This window comes from Aquarana catesbeiana, linkage group LG11, assembly GCF_042186555.1.
Source record: "Aquarana catesbeiana isolate 2022-GZ linkage group LG11, ASM4218655v1, whole genome shotgun sequence".
Taxonomy (NCBI): domain Eukaryota; kingdom Metazoa; phylum Chordata; class Amphibia; order Anura; family Ranidae; genus Aquarana; species Aquarana catesbeiana.
In genome coordinates this window covers 224,830,535-224,844,211 of record NC_133334.1, presented here as the reverse complement: position 1 = coordinate 224,844,211, position 13,677 = coordinate 224,830,535, and positions in this window count along the sequence as shown.

Below are 13,677 nucleotides of genomic sequence, written 5' to 3'. Positions count from 1 at the left end.
ACATCTGCAGACACCAGTGTAAGGACGAGCAGCTTTGGTATATACAGTGACATACAACAGGGTGACATCTAGTGGACAAAAAGAGGTATTGCTAGCAATATTTCAATATCTAGATATCTAGAATATATTAAATTTATACATACTGTATATATATATTGTCACGGAACGTCCCACACTCCGCTTGAGTGCTTCCATCATATACCACTTCCTCCCAGTCTGTATACAGATATCCCAACCTCTCTGAGCACAAAACAAGGCGACACTTGCTTGTTGCTACCAAGAACTCACTTTATTTAGAATCAAAATTACAAGACTTTATATGCCGTTGGAACCTCCTCTAACAATACAACTGTAACTTAATTAACATGAGCTAATTATCTAATCCTTTATACAGCCTAGGTGACTGAGACATGACCTTTCGCCCAGACTTGTGGTCACCGAGCTTCACACAGTTATATCAACACAATAGCAGCTCCAATAGGAGTCGTCCCGTCTCCTACATTGTATAGAGGACAATGTGATCAGCTCATTCAATTAACATAAACACAGGTAGTTGGAATTGATGACACCAGCATCTCCTCACAGGATGTGTCCCAACAGAATGAATCAGTCTTATCAGCAGGGGGCTGCTGGAGGAATCCCCCCCTCCCTCTTCAGGGACACAAATCTACAGTAAGGAGTCCCCATACAATATATACATATATACACGACTGAGTCCGATTAGTACAGTTCAGCCTGGATTTCTCATTCACCTCACAAAGAGTATTGTTCCATTGAAAATCCAGGGCCCATAATCAAAAGGCAACAGGCTTGCATACAGTCCTCTCCAACAGCCTCTGTTCTGGCTAGGTCTGTCACATATATATATATATATATATATATATATATATATATATATATATATATATATATAAAATTTATACACGTTGAATCTAGAAGCAGGCTACAGCAGCAGAAGGCCACACCGGGTGCCACTCCTGTCAGCTAAGAAGAGGAAACTGAGGCTACAATTCACACAGGCTCACCAAAATTGAACAATAGAAGATTGGAAAAACATTGCCTGGTCTGATGAGTCTCCATTTCAGCTGCAACATTCAGATGGTAGGGTCATAATTTGGCATAAACAACATGAAAGCATGGATCCATCCTGCCTTGTATCAACAGTTTAGGATGGTGGTGTTGATGTAATGGTGTGGGGGATATTTTCTCGGCACACTTTGGGCCCTTTAGTACCAATTGACAATAGTTTAAACACCACAGCCTACCCGAGAATTGTTCCTGACCATGTCCATCCCTTTATGACTACAGTGTACCCATCTTCTGATGGCTACTTCCAGCAGGATAATGTCACAAAGCTCAAATCATCTCAAACTGATTTCTTGAACATGACAATGAGGTCCCTGTACTCCAATGGCCTCCACAGTCACCAGATCTCAATCCAATAGAGCACCTTTGAGATGTGGTGGAATGGGGGATTCGCATCATGGATGGGCAGCCGACAAATCTCCAGCAACTGCGTGATGCTATCATGTCACTATGGACCAAAATCTCTGAGGAATTTTTCCAACATCTTGTTGAATCTATGCTACGAAAAATGAAGGCAGTTCTGAAGGCAAAAGGGGGTGCAACCTGGGACTAGCAAGGTGTAACTAATAAATGGCCAGTAGTGAGTATATATATATATCTATATATATATCTATATATATATATATATAGATAGATAGATATATTATATTATATACAGTATCTCACAAAAGTGAGTACACCCCTCACATTTTTGTAAATATTTTATTATATCTTTTCATGTGACAACACTGAAGAAATGACACTTTGCTACAATGTAAAGTAGTGAGTGTACAGCTTGTATAACAGTATAAATTTGCTGTCCCCTCAAAATAACTCAACACACAGCCATTATTGTCTAAACCACTGGCAACAAAAGTGAGTACACCTCTAAGTGAAAATGTTCAAATTGGGCCCAAAGTGTCAATATTCTGTGTGGCCACCATTATTTTCCAGCACTGCTTTAACCCTTTTGGGCATGGAGTTCCCCAGAGCTTCACAGGTTGCCACTGGAGTCCTCTTCCACTCCTCCATGACGACATCACGGAGCTGGTGGATGTTAGAGACCTTGCGCTCCTCCACCTTCCGTTTGAGGATGCCCCATAGATGCTCAATAGGGTTTAGGTCTGGAGACATGCCTGGCAAGTCCATCACCTTTACCCTCAGCTTTTTTAGCAAGGTAGTGGTCATCTTGGAGCTGTGTTTGGGGTTGTTATGTTGGAATACTCCCCTGCGGCCCAGTCCCTTAAGGGAGGGGATCATGCTTTGCTTCGGTATGTCACAGTACATATCGGCATTCATGGTTCCCTCAATGAACTGTAGCTCCCCAGTGCCGGCAGCACTCATGCAGCCCCAGACCATGACATTCCCACCACCATGCTTGACCGTAGGCAAGACACTTTTGTCTTTGTACTCCTCACCTGGTTGCCATCACACACGCTTGACACCATCTGAACCAAATAAGTTTATCTTGGTCTCATCAGAACACAGGACATGGTTCCAGTAATCCATGTCCTTAGTCTGCTTTTCTTCAGCAAACTGTTTGCAGGCTTTCTTGTGCATCATCTTTAGAAGAGGCTTCCTTCTGGGACGACAGCCATGCAGACCAATTTGATGCAGTGTGCAGCGTATGGTCTGAGCACTGACAGGCTGACCCCCCACCCCTTTAACCTCTGCAGCAATGCTGGCAGCGCTAATACAGCTATTTCCCAAAGACAACCTCTGGATGTGATGCTGAGCATGTGCACTCAACTTCTTTGGTCGACCATGGTGAGGCCTGTTCTATGTGGAACCTGTCCTGCTAAACCGTTGTATGATCTTGGCCACCGTGCTGAAGCTCAGTTTCAGGGTCTTGGCAATCTTCTTATAGCTTAGGCCATCTTTATGTAGAGCAACAATTCTTTTTTTCAGATCCTCAGAGAGTTCTTTGCCATGAGGTGCCATGTTGAGCTTTCAGTGACCAGTATGAGAGAGTGAGAGCGATAACACCAAATTTAACACACCTGCTCCCCATTTACATCTGAGACCTTGTAACACTAACGAGTCAAATGACACCGGGGAGGGAAAATGGCTAATTGGGCCCAATTTGGAGATTTTCAGTTAGGGGTGTACTCACTTTTGTTACCAGCTGCTTAGACATTAATAGCTGTTTGTTGAGTTATTTTGAGAGGACAACAAATTTACACTGTTATACAAGCTGTACACTCACTACTTTACATTGTAGAAAAGTGTAATTTCTTCAGTGTTGTCACATGAAAAGATATAATAAAATATTTACAAAAATGTAAGGGGTATACTCACTTTTGTGAGATACTGTATATGGCATTTTCTACACCCTTCACCCCAACCCCGCCAACCATTTAAAAAATAATCTCCCATCCCCCTCCATCATACACATACACTGAACAAATCAGTGGTTGATTTTCAAATCATGGTTGATTTCATTCCTTGATGTCTTACTCATATTACATGGTTAGAACCCAACTGCATAAATAAAATAAACATAATTCCAGAGGCTCTGTTTCTTTTTCTGATGCTTATAAAGAGTGGTTCACTTGTCAAAAGAAAAGCCTAATGAGGTCCTGGGCTACCCTGATTTTATATGTTATTTGGGAAGTGGGGACTTTCTGAGGGACTAATCCCCCAGATACGTTCATCTGTCCCTTCTTTATCTATTTAACTCACCTCTTCCAAGGTTAATATTCCATCAAGGTGATCCATTTTACCTGTTTAGAGCAGGGATGGGCGAATGGTTCGGCCGAGCATAAGTTCAGGCAGAACTTTAACTGTTCAACGAACACCCGAACAAACAGCCACATTTGTTCTGCCCCTCGAACCGACCACAATGCATTGCGGCGCTGTACAGTGTATTGCAAGCCCTGATTGGCTGAAGCAGTAAAAGCTTCAGCCAATCAGGGCACAGACCATGCAGGCCATGCAGACCTATTTGATGCAGTGTGCGGCGTATGGTCTGAGCACTGACCGGCTGCCCCCACTCCTTCGACCTCTGCAGCAATGCTGGCAGCACTCATATGTCTATTTCCCAAAGACAACCTCTGGATATGACGCTGAGCATGTGCACTCAACCCCTTTGGTTGACTATGGCGAGGCCTGTTCTGAGTGGAACCTGTCCTGTTAAACCGCTGTATGGTCTTGGCCACCGTGCTGCAGCTCAGTTTCAGGGTCTTGGCAATCTTCTTATAGCCTAGGCCGTCTTTATGTAGAGCAACAATTCTTTTTTTCAGATCCTCAGAGAGTTCTTGAGGTACCATGTTGAACTTCCAGTGACCAGTATGAGAGAGTGAGAGCGATAACACCAAATGTAATACTCCTGCTCCCCATTCACACTTGAGACCTTGTAACACTAACGAGTCACATGACACAGGGAGGGAAAATGGCTAATTGGGCCCAATTTGGACATTTTCACTTAGGGGTATACTCACTTTTGTTGCCAGCGGTTTAGACATTAATGGCTGTGTTGAATTATTTTGAGGGGACAGCAAATTTACACTGTTATACAAGCTGTACACTCACTACTTTACATTGTAGCAAAGTGTCATTTCTTCAGTGTTGTGTTGTCACATGAAACGATAAAATAAAATATTTACAAAAATGTGAGGGGTGTACTCATTTTTGTGAGATACTGTATACACACACACAAACAAAATGCAATGAAGTAATTAAGTAATTCTAGCACACGTCAGCAGGGCAGGACTTAGGGTGGTGGGGGCCCCTGGGCTTGAGTCACTTTCGGGCCCTACCCTTCTATACATATGCACAGCCTTATAAAACAGAAATAGAAAAGGACAAGGTGGGCCAGACTCAGTGCAGTATTAAAGAACTTCTGTTTAATTGGACAAGACAAAACAGCCAAATGGCTACTCTCCAAAGTAGATAATATTTAATCGTATAAGTGGGGGATACTGTACTGGTATTCGTCCTGGGTCCACGATCAATAAAAGCAATAAAAATGGATAAAATGATAATTACCGTATCTATCAGCGTATAACATGCGCCGGCGTATAACACGCACCCCAAGTTTAGGAGGGAATTTTAAGGGCAAAAACTTTTAGGAGGGAAGTTTAAGGAAAAAAACTTACATTTAAATGCCCATCAATGCAGCCTTATCAGTGTCCATCTGCAGCCTTGTCAGTGTCATTGCAGCCTTGTCAGTGTCAGTGTAGCCTTATCAGTGTCAGTGTAGCCTTGCCCCAGTGTCATTTGCAGACTTGTCAGTGTAGCCTTGCTCCAGTGTCATTGCTGCCTTGTCATTGCAGCCTTTCATTTTAAAAATGGCGCAGCCGAGATACAGAGCCGGATGTCCTGTGTATCTTGGCGGCTTTTGGCCGCTCTCGGCAGCTTTCAGTCGCTCTCAGCGGCTCTTGGCGGCTTTCGCCCACTCTCGAAACAGGCGGGGTCCTCTATTGCCTGGGGCCCATGGGCTTAAGCCCAGTCAAGCCCAATGGTAAGTCCGGCCCTGCACGTCAGACATAAAGATGCCTAGGTGTCCTGCACATATGGATGAAATAGATAAGCTCTCAATGGTTGGGGTGCTCTAATGGCTTCATGTGAGGAACAAGATAAATATTACAATTAATTGATTGTCAGGTGTTTTTCCAGGGTGCAGCCCACCTTCTTTATCAAGACAACTGGGAATAGCGAAAACAAAGCATTAAAAACTCTTACCGCCCATAAACCCCCCACCCCACATGTGATAGCAGAAACATAATGGGGTGTCAACTATGGTTTCCTATGGCAACATCAGCGCTTTGACATGCACCAATCACAAATCAAAAACAGAGTCTGATAGTCAGGGCGGCCATCAGGGGGGTACAACCCATACCCATATCCTTTAAAAAAATGTCCTGTGTGTCAGGGTGAGACAAGGTGTCACTATGACAGGAAATCACCACAATGAAATCAGGGAGAATTAGTAAGTGGCCAGCATAGTTGCTGCTGCCCCTGAGGAGCAATGCTCCATTAAGAGGCAGAGTAGGAAGTAAGATGGCGATCCAATGATCACTCAGTTACTCCCTGGTTAGATGGCCAGGGTAAACAAAGAGATCACATGATCACTGTGTTTTGCTGGAGTAGGGGGAGCCTGGCATAGAATTAATGCATCCTCTGCGATGGACTCAGGGTGGCATTTTGGGAGAGCTTGTGTCTAATTGTACACAGAGTTCTCTCTACATTTCTCATGTCACTGGAGCATGCATGCAGTGTGGAAAGTAACCAGTATGGACAGAGATCCCTTTGTGAGGGACAGGTAGGCCTAGTGCTAGGGTCAGGTTCCTAGCAAGAAGGGACTTCAGCAGACACCCACAGAATTAGGTCAGTGTTGGGAGAGAAGTCTTGGATCACTAGAAAAGCCATCTAGATGGGTGCTAATGCAGTGCCCAGTGGCTCAGTTGAGGACAGCCCCCTTGCCTGGGAAGATACTATTATGGTCGTCTCACGCAAATATTTGCTTAAGGAAGAACATGTAAAGCCCTTCATTCCTAACCTCTATAAATGAATGTTATTGTCATTTTGTGTGGAAGTGAACTGCAGAAAAAATCAGACTTCTAACTGCTGACTACTCTTTTTTTTTTAAATCGCTGCTTAAAAAGAAGTTGTATCATCTGCTCACATCTAACTTCTGCCACACAGTAAGTGCCCACTACTAGAGCAATAAAAACTTGACTAGGTTTCAAATCCTTCCCCTCTCCATCCAGAGCAAAAATCAATGGCTGGCAATGCACATTAAAAATGGCCAGAGTATATGTGTGCTATGAACTTCTCAAAGTCTGCTGACAGGGGCGGAGCAACATGTTAGGATGGATGAGCACATTAAAGAAAAATTCCTCGGTAGGAATTTGCTGCCCTCTACTGTTAGCTGCTAATATCTCAGTGTTTTTTTTATAATTATGTATTAGCACTTCCTGTCTCTGGAGAGCTGGATTAAAAACCCAGGAGGAAGTGGTGAGAGACAGAGGAGCTGACACCACATGTCCACATACAGGAGCTGCAATACTGTATTTTATCCAGACCAGAAGTAGAGAAATTAGGTAATTGTTTCCGTGTTCTGATTGTTTAACTGTAATTTCTTCATCTGAATCCTAGTTAGAGACAAGTCTCCATCCTAGTGTTATTATCTCACATGCAAAGTGCCAGGTAGCTAGGTCTGTGCTACTGTATTAGGTAGACCTATTTATTGCAATAATGTTTATATGCAGCTCCCGATATTTTAGTTATATGCAGCTCCTGTTATTTTAGTTAACCCTGTCCCTTCTTGTCTAGGATTCTATAGTTAGTTTTATATTAGGGCTGGATAACCAGCATAGTTTAGAGCCAGGTTAGGCATCTGACAGCCACTTCTGGTAGTTAGAGGTCCAGTTGCATGTCAGATTAGAGACTAATAGGGAACGATTAAATGAGTAGATAGGCCAACTCTGAGTTCCAGTGGCACACCACAGTTTCTACATGTGAGAAGCTTTATTCTAGGCTGGTTAGACAACATTTAGAGGCTCTCTCCATCACCGCTGATCTTGTCTTCAAGTCTCCAGCACAAAGATGGATGCGGCATCCTGATCATCCTCAGGGCTCCTGCAACTGGACTTTGCCGCAACCTTCATCTGGAGGTATCTCTATTAATAGGAATCCTAGTGTGAGGAAAAGCTGGCCGCACCTCCATAAAATCACCTTTATTTATGTAGAAAAATCACAATGACAATCCACAATGCACACATGAGGAATATAGCATACAGCTAAAGTGTTTCATGCCGTTTTTGTCATAGTGGGGCGTAGTGGGGAGTTCATGGTGGTGGAAACAGAGGAAACTCACCTGGAGCATTTTTTCTATTGGACTGGTATCTCTATTAATAACTATATCTGGGTATATGTGCAGAATTCTACCAGGACTCTTGTTGTTCCCTGTGCTGAAAAATACCTGTTTGTACATTGGCTGTATGTACTATTATAAAACTTTTCTTACATAAAGGTTGTATTATTTCCATACTAGAGTGTATCTATATACTGTACTTATCAATAATGTTACAGTATATGCTGGTTGCAATAGTTCTTCTACTCCTAATTATCTTGATTAAATTACTAATTAATTTCCCAGGAAGGGAATCCACTCTGCTCACAGAGACTCTTTCCTGGGTGGAGGGACTGCCAACTTTACTGTCAAACCAACTCTTCCACTTAGCAAAGGTCCTAGATCTCTTATTTACCTACAGGTTTAGTGCACTATCCTATTTGGGGAGGGTAATTTCTCAACCACCCTCCCCTCACCAAGAGAGGGCTACACCAAGTATGGATATTTTATACATAGTTACGTTGGTCCAGCTTGGACAAACTTATCTATGTATGTACCATACCTGGCTGATCTCCCTGGAAGCTGGAAACCACTGTAGTAGATACCGCTACTCCAGTGATCTCTTCTTGCTTCTGGGTCCTGTGCCAAAAGGCTGCCCTGCTGCATTCTGAACACAGGAGTTTGGCCACTTGGCACAGGCACCATTAAGATCTGCAGGAAAGATTATTGACAATATTTTTTAGGGGGAAAATTATATACATCATGAAAACAAGAAAACAGTCATATCAGTGCTGCACATGTTCTGGTGTAAAGACTGGATCTCAGTAGTAATCCACTCCAATAATGGTAAGCCTCAGGTATGCTGCCCTTTTCCAACTGGGGAAATCTCTATAGTGAATGGCAAACAAAAAAGAGGGGGCAAAACCTTGTGCATTATCTTTAAAACTGTTTATTAAATTAGGAAGATATTAAAAACAGAAAAAATATATACCTGTGCTCAAATCCCAATAGCTTCTCCATCAGGTGCTAAAGAGGTGTGACCTCATGGTAAGGATCCAATCACATGGGGTGCTTTACTGTAGGCTCATTGCAGGTCTGTGTTTTCCTGGCATGGGGATTAACAGGTGCTGTGTGCATCCCAGTGGCGGAATCCCAATTATTTCTACTGGGGCACGAGGTTGAAAGGGCACAGCTGTTGTGTCCTAATATGACATGCAGGTGAGCAATGGTGTGGGTCCCCAAAGGCATACAGGGTATGCAAACATGCATAGCACAAAAAAGAAAACATTTTACAAAAATCCTTTATAGACTAAACACCAGGATGGGTATGAGGAGTGCACAGTACAAATGTTCATGACACAAAAAAGTCAAATGGAAGTATTTATTTATTGAACAAAGGTATCAAATGAAGCAAAAGTGCTTTGATGGATATGTCTTCCCCTTCCTCAGGGCTGAAACCATTGGTATAAATGGACTCACAATGAAGTACATATGCACTTATGTAAGGGCTTGATCCAAACTGTCAAATCTGGAGTTGTTGAAAGTTGTTGGGGTAGTTAGGAGCGTGTTTGTGTTTATAGAGAAAGAAATGTGACATCAAAATACTAACTTCAGTCTGGAGGCTAGGGCAGTGGTGATCCAGCTACTGTAGTCTTCAAATATTTTTTAACACGCCACTGCTGGAAGTTTAAAGTTGGGTTCTATGCAGCTGGAGAGACTATCCAAAATCTAACAAGTGCAGTGTCTTCCTGGATAACAATAAATTAAGTTCTTCATTAGGACAGCCCTACTCCCTCTCTCTTTCACTGCAGCAGACATTCCAAACAATATCCTACAATCTAAGTGTCATGGTCTGGGGTCAGGCTCAGAGAGCAGTGGCTGTAGCAATAAAAAGGTTCACATGTATTCAGTTGGAAATGTAAAAGAAAATTCCCCTAGCGGATTACGCGGGATCACCTGAGGCGTGGGGGTCTATGAACTAACTGATATTCACCAGAGCTCCTGATGGTAGAGATGTGTTTGGTTGCATTTTAGTACCAGGTCACTGTCCTTTAGGTTGACCCAGCAGGAGATGAGCAAGATATAGCAGGTAGAAATCAAGCAGAAGCATTGAATTTGTCACTAAACAAGCCAAAGGTCAGTAACAATAGTAGTTGGATGGTATCAGATGGAAGCGTAGTCGATGAACAAGCCAAGGGTCGGTAACTAGTGGTAGTGAAGATAAGGACATCAGCAGGTATGCAAGAAGCAAGATATCAGCTGGAAAGAGTACAATAATCTGGAAAACAGGAAATGCAGAGACATGGCTTGAATCAGGAAGTTTATGGGAGCAACAAAGGTTCAAGAGAAACAAGACACAAGGTAAGGTTGTCCAAGGAATCAGGCCGGGAATTGTCCAGCATCTATGTTGGCACAGTGAGAAGAGCCGCAGCCAGTCACGACAAAGGTTGTAGGCTCAGAACCAGGTCCTGACAGTAATGTAGTCTCCATACAAGGTGTCAAGCCAGACCACCACATCTGTGAATGCACTGCAACAGCTCTCCATCTGCTACAGAGCTAGACCAGCAATCATAGTCTGGCTCTGAAGGCTCCCTGACTGATAAGTAAAGTCTGTTTTACTAATTGCTACTGTGTCCTCGAGGTATGCTTATGGTAATAATCTGCTTATAAATTACGTCTACCCTCACTCCGGGCCCATTCTAGTTTCTTGCTGGGTCATTTCTGCAAGCTGAAAAAATATTACCGGCAGTGGACATGGCCCTCTCTGGTACATGGTTCAGCAGTCCTGGACACCTCCCTGTGATCTCCGCAACCTTAGATACCTCTCTGCAAGCTGCCACAAGCCCCTCTGAGAAAAGGACATGGGGTGGGTCCACCTTTCTGTGGTGATTGCCTCAATGAGTTACAGAAGCCTGAGTCAAACTGCGGCCCTCCAATTGTTACCAAACTATAAGTCCCATGAGGCATTACAAGGCTGACAGTTACAAGCATGACTCCCAAAGGCAGAGGGGTATGATGGTATTTGTAGTTTTGCAACAGCTGGAGGGCAGCAGTTTGACACCCTTTTAAACCCAAAAGCACACATTTTTATATTGCAGCTTACGAGTACTTAGATGGTATGGCTTCATTCATTTTCTTTTTTAGGCTTTCTTTCTTCTATTTTCATCTGCTGATCACAGAGATCGGGAGCATCAGCTGATGATATCTATGTCCACAGGCTGTGGTACTACCACAGCCTGCGATTTTTGTCCGACCAAACCCAACCCAGGCCATCACTCTCAACATTCCCTTCCACATCGGATGAGGCCACAGCTCCTGAGGTCCACCCTGCTCCTTCGACACAGGATGAAGATGTGGAGGAGCCCAGCTTGACCCAGGTATAGCATTGTTGAACATGCTTGTATCCAAAAATAGAATGATGATAACTAGACGTTATTGTTCAAAAATTTCTGCCTTAACAAAGTGGTTTCCATATCAATAGATAGTAGTGGCCAAAAATGATTGGGACAAGAATGAAAAATGCTGAGGTCAGAATGATAGTCTTTTTTATTTCTCCACATTCAATTTGCAACAGTCATGAGCTCAAAATTGAGTGTGATTGATGACCAAAAAAATAAATAAATACTAATTATGTCCCATATTCATACACTTCATACAGGAAAGTGTCAGTCAGAAGGAGCCCGTGGCCAGGAGCCACACGGAGTCCCAGATCCCTCCTGCTAGAAGGGTCAGGAAGAGCAGGAACCTGGACGAGGCCACAGCTGTCTTCCTCAGCCACGCAACAACTGCAATCAGTACGGTCCCAAATGCAGCAGAGGCATTTGGCTCTCTAGCTAATAAGTTGCGAGATACGTATGGGGAAAAAAGGAGGATGTGTGAGGAACTAATCCTGCATCTCCTCAACAAGGGGGCAGGGGACAAATTTCCTCCAAAACCCATATCTCGGATTTGGATGCCCCACCTCCACCACCTCCACAGCCACCACAGCAGCCCCACCCACCACAGCAGCGTGGCGGACATTAGCAATTCCAGCCCCAAGACCCCCAACAAGCCCGCTGGGCTGGGGGTTTTCAGCCATACAATTACTAATTTGCTTTTTTTGTTTTAAATTATGATTTTAGTTGTTATACTTTATTTCTTTTTGTATGCAGAGAATGCACTATTTGCTTAAGTTATTTAATTTTGATTTGGATGGCAGATAACATGTCTAATTTATTTAATTTTATTTTTGGAATAATGCACAAGAAAAAAAAATTGCCTCAGCCGATGTGGAAGGGAGCGTTGACAGTGATGGCCTGGGTTCGGTCTGGTCTGTCAAAAACCGCACGCTGTTGTAATACCACAGCCTCGGAATCCAGGAAATTCTTGTGCTCCCTATTAAATGTACTCCTCAGGTTCCCAATTTTGCTCTTCACATAATTGAGGTCTGCCCTGGGGTACAAAGGCTTCACTAATTCCAACAGTTTCTCAATCGCTGCCTTCCTCTTGATTTTTATAGGACCTTCTTGTGCTCCCTATTAAATAAAAAAATAATAATTAGAAAAATACTTGCCTATGTGTTTTACTTAAAATGACAGTTTGGGAGTAGGCAGGTACATTTAAAAAATACAATGTAAAATTAACAAGGGACACCAACATAGTTGTATCTTTGATCTTAAAAACTCTGGGCTAATGGCATTGTGGTAACTTGACCCAAAAAAAAAAAAAAAAAAAATTATTCTTGATATCACTAGAAAAAAAAAGCCTTTTTAAATACGTTTGGCAGAACTCCGTCAGTATCACCAGCAAAGCAGCTTCATTATTATCCCATTATAAAGAAGAATATAATCTGTGCTGCATTTCGAGATTTCATAATTTGCCGCATCACAAATGTGAATTCTCTATTATGAACGCTAGTTTTACAAGACCGACCGATTCCGGCTCATCCTTGCTTCCGAGCATGCATGTTTGTACTTTGGACTTTTGTCCAACGGACTTGTGTACACACGCTCGGAAAATCCGACAACAGGCTGTTGTCCGCGGAAAATTTTTAAGCTTGCCATCCAACATTTGTCCGTGGAAAATCCGACAACAATTGTCCGATGGAATGTACACACAGTCGGATTTTCCGCCAACAGCCTGTCATCACACATTTCCCGTTGGAAAATCCGATCGTGTGTACGAGGCTTTAGCCTCTACCAAATCTCAATATTCCATTTTGTTGCTGCTATGATCTGACTTCCCATTCCCACTCTCTCTTGCTCGCTCCTGAGAGGGACTATAGGTTTTGTAGTGTGCATAGCGCAGTGCATATGACGGCAACTAACATTTAATGGAGAGGTTCGAAAGTAATGGTTTGTATGGATCATTTTTGGAGATTAAGGCTATTGTTTAGTGGCACTTTAATCAACAATGCCTTTCCTTTTTTTGTATATTCTTTATTTAATTATAGAGTTCAGGTCTTACAACAAATACATTTGTAACATCAGTGTGCACAGTATAAAAAAATAGAATACATGTCAAATTAATGAACAATAAAGATCAAATGTGTCAATAAAACGGTTAAACAATATATAAATATATATATTGTATAATATATGTATATAAACAAGTATATTTTCATGTGTATTTAATAAAAAAAAATACTGCATACATACATACAGTACATATATAAATAAAAAGTCAGAAATATTGGAGTAAAGTATTTTAACACCTTGAAATAAATTAAATTAGCTACTGTACTACTGTTGCACATTTGCTGCTCTTGAAAGGTATCATAATTAAAAAAACTGAGACTTTGTAGCAGAAGTGACTGGGTACAACAAGATTCTCATCTG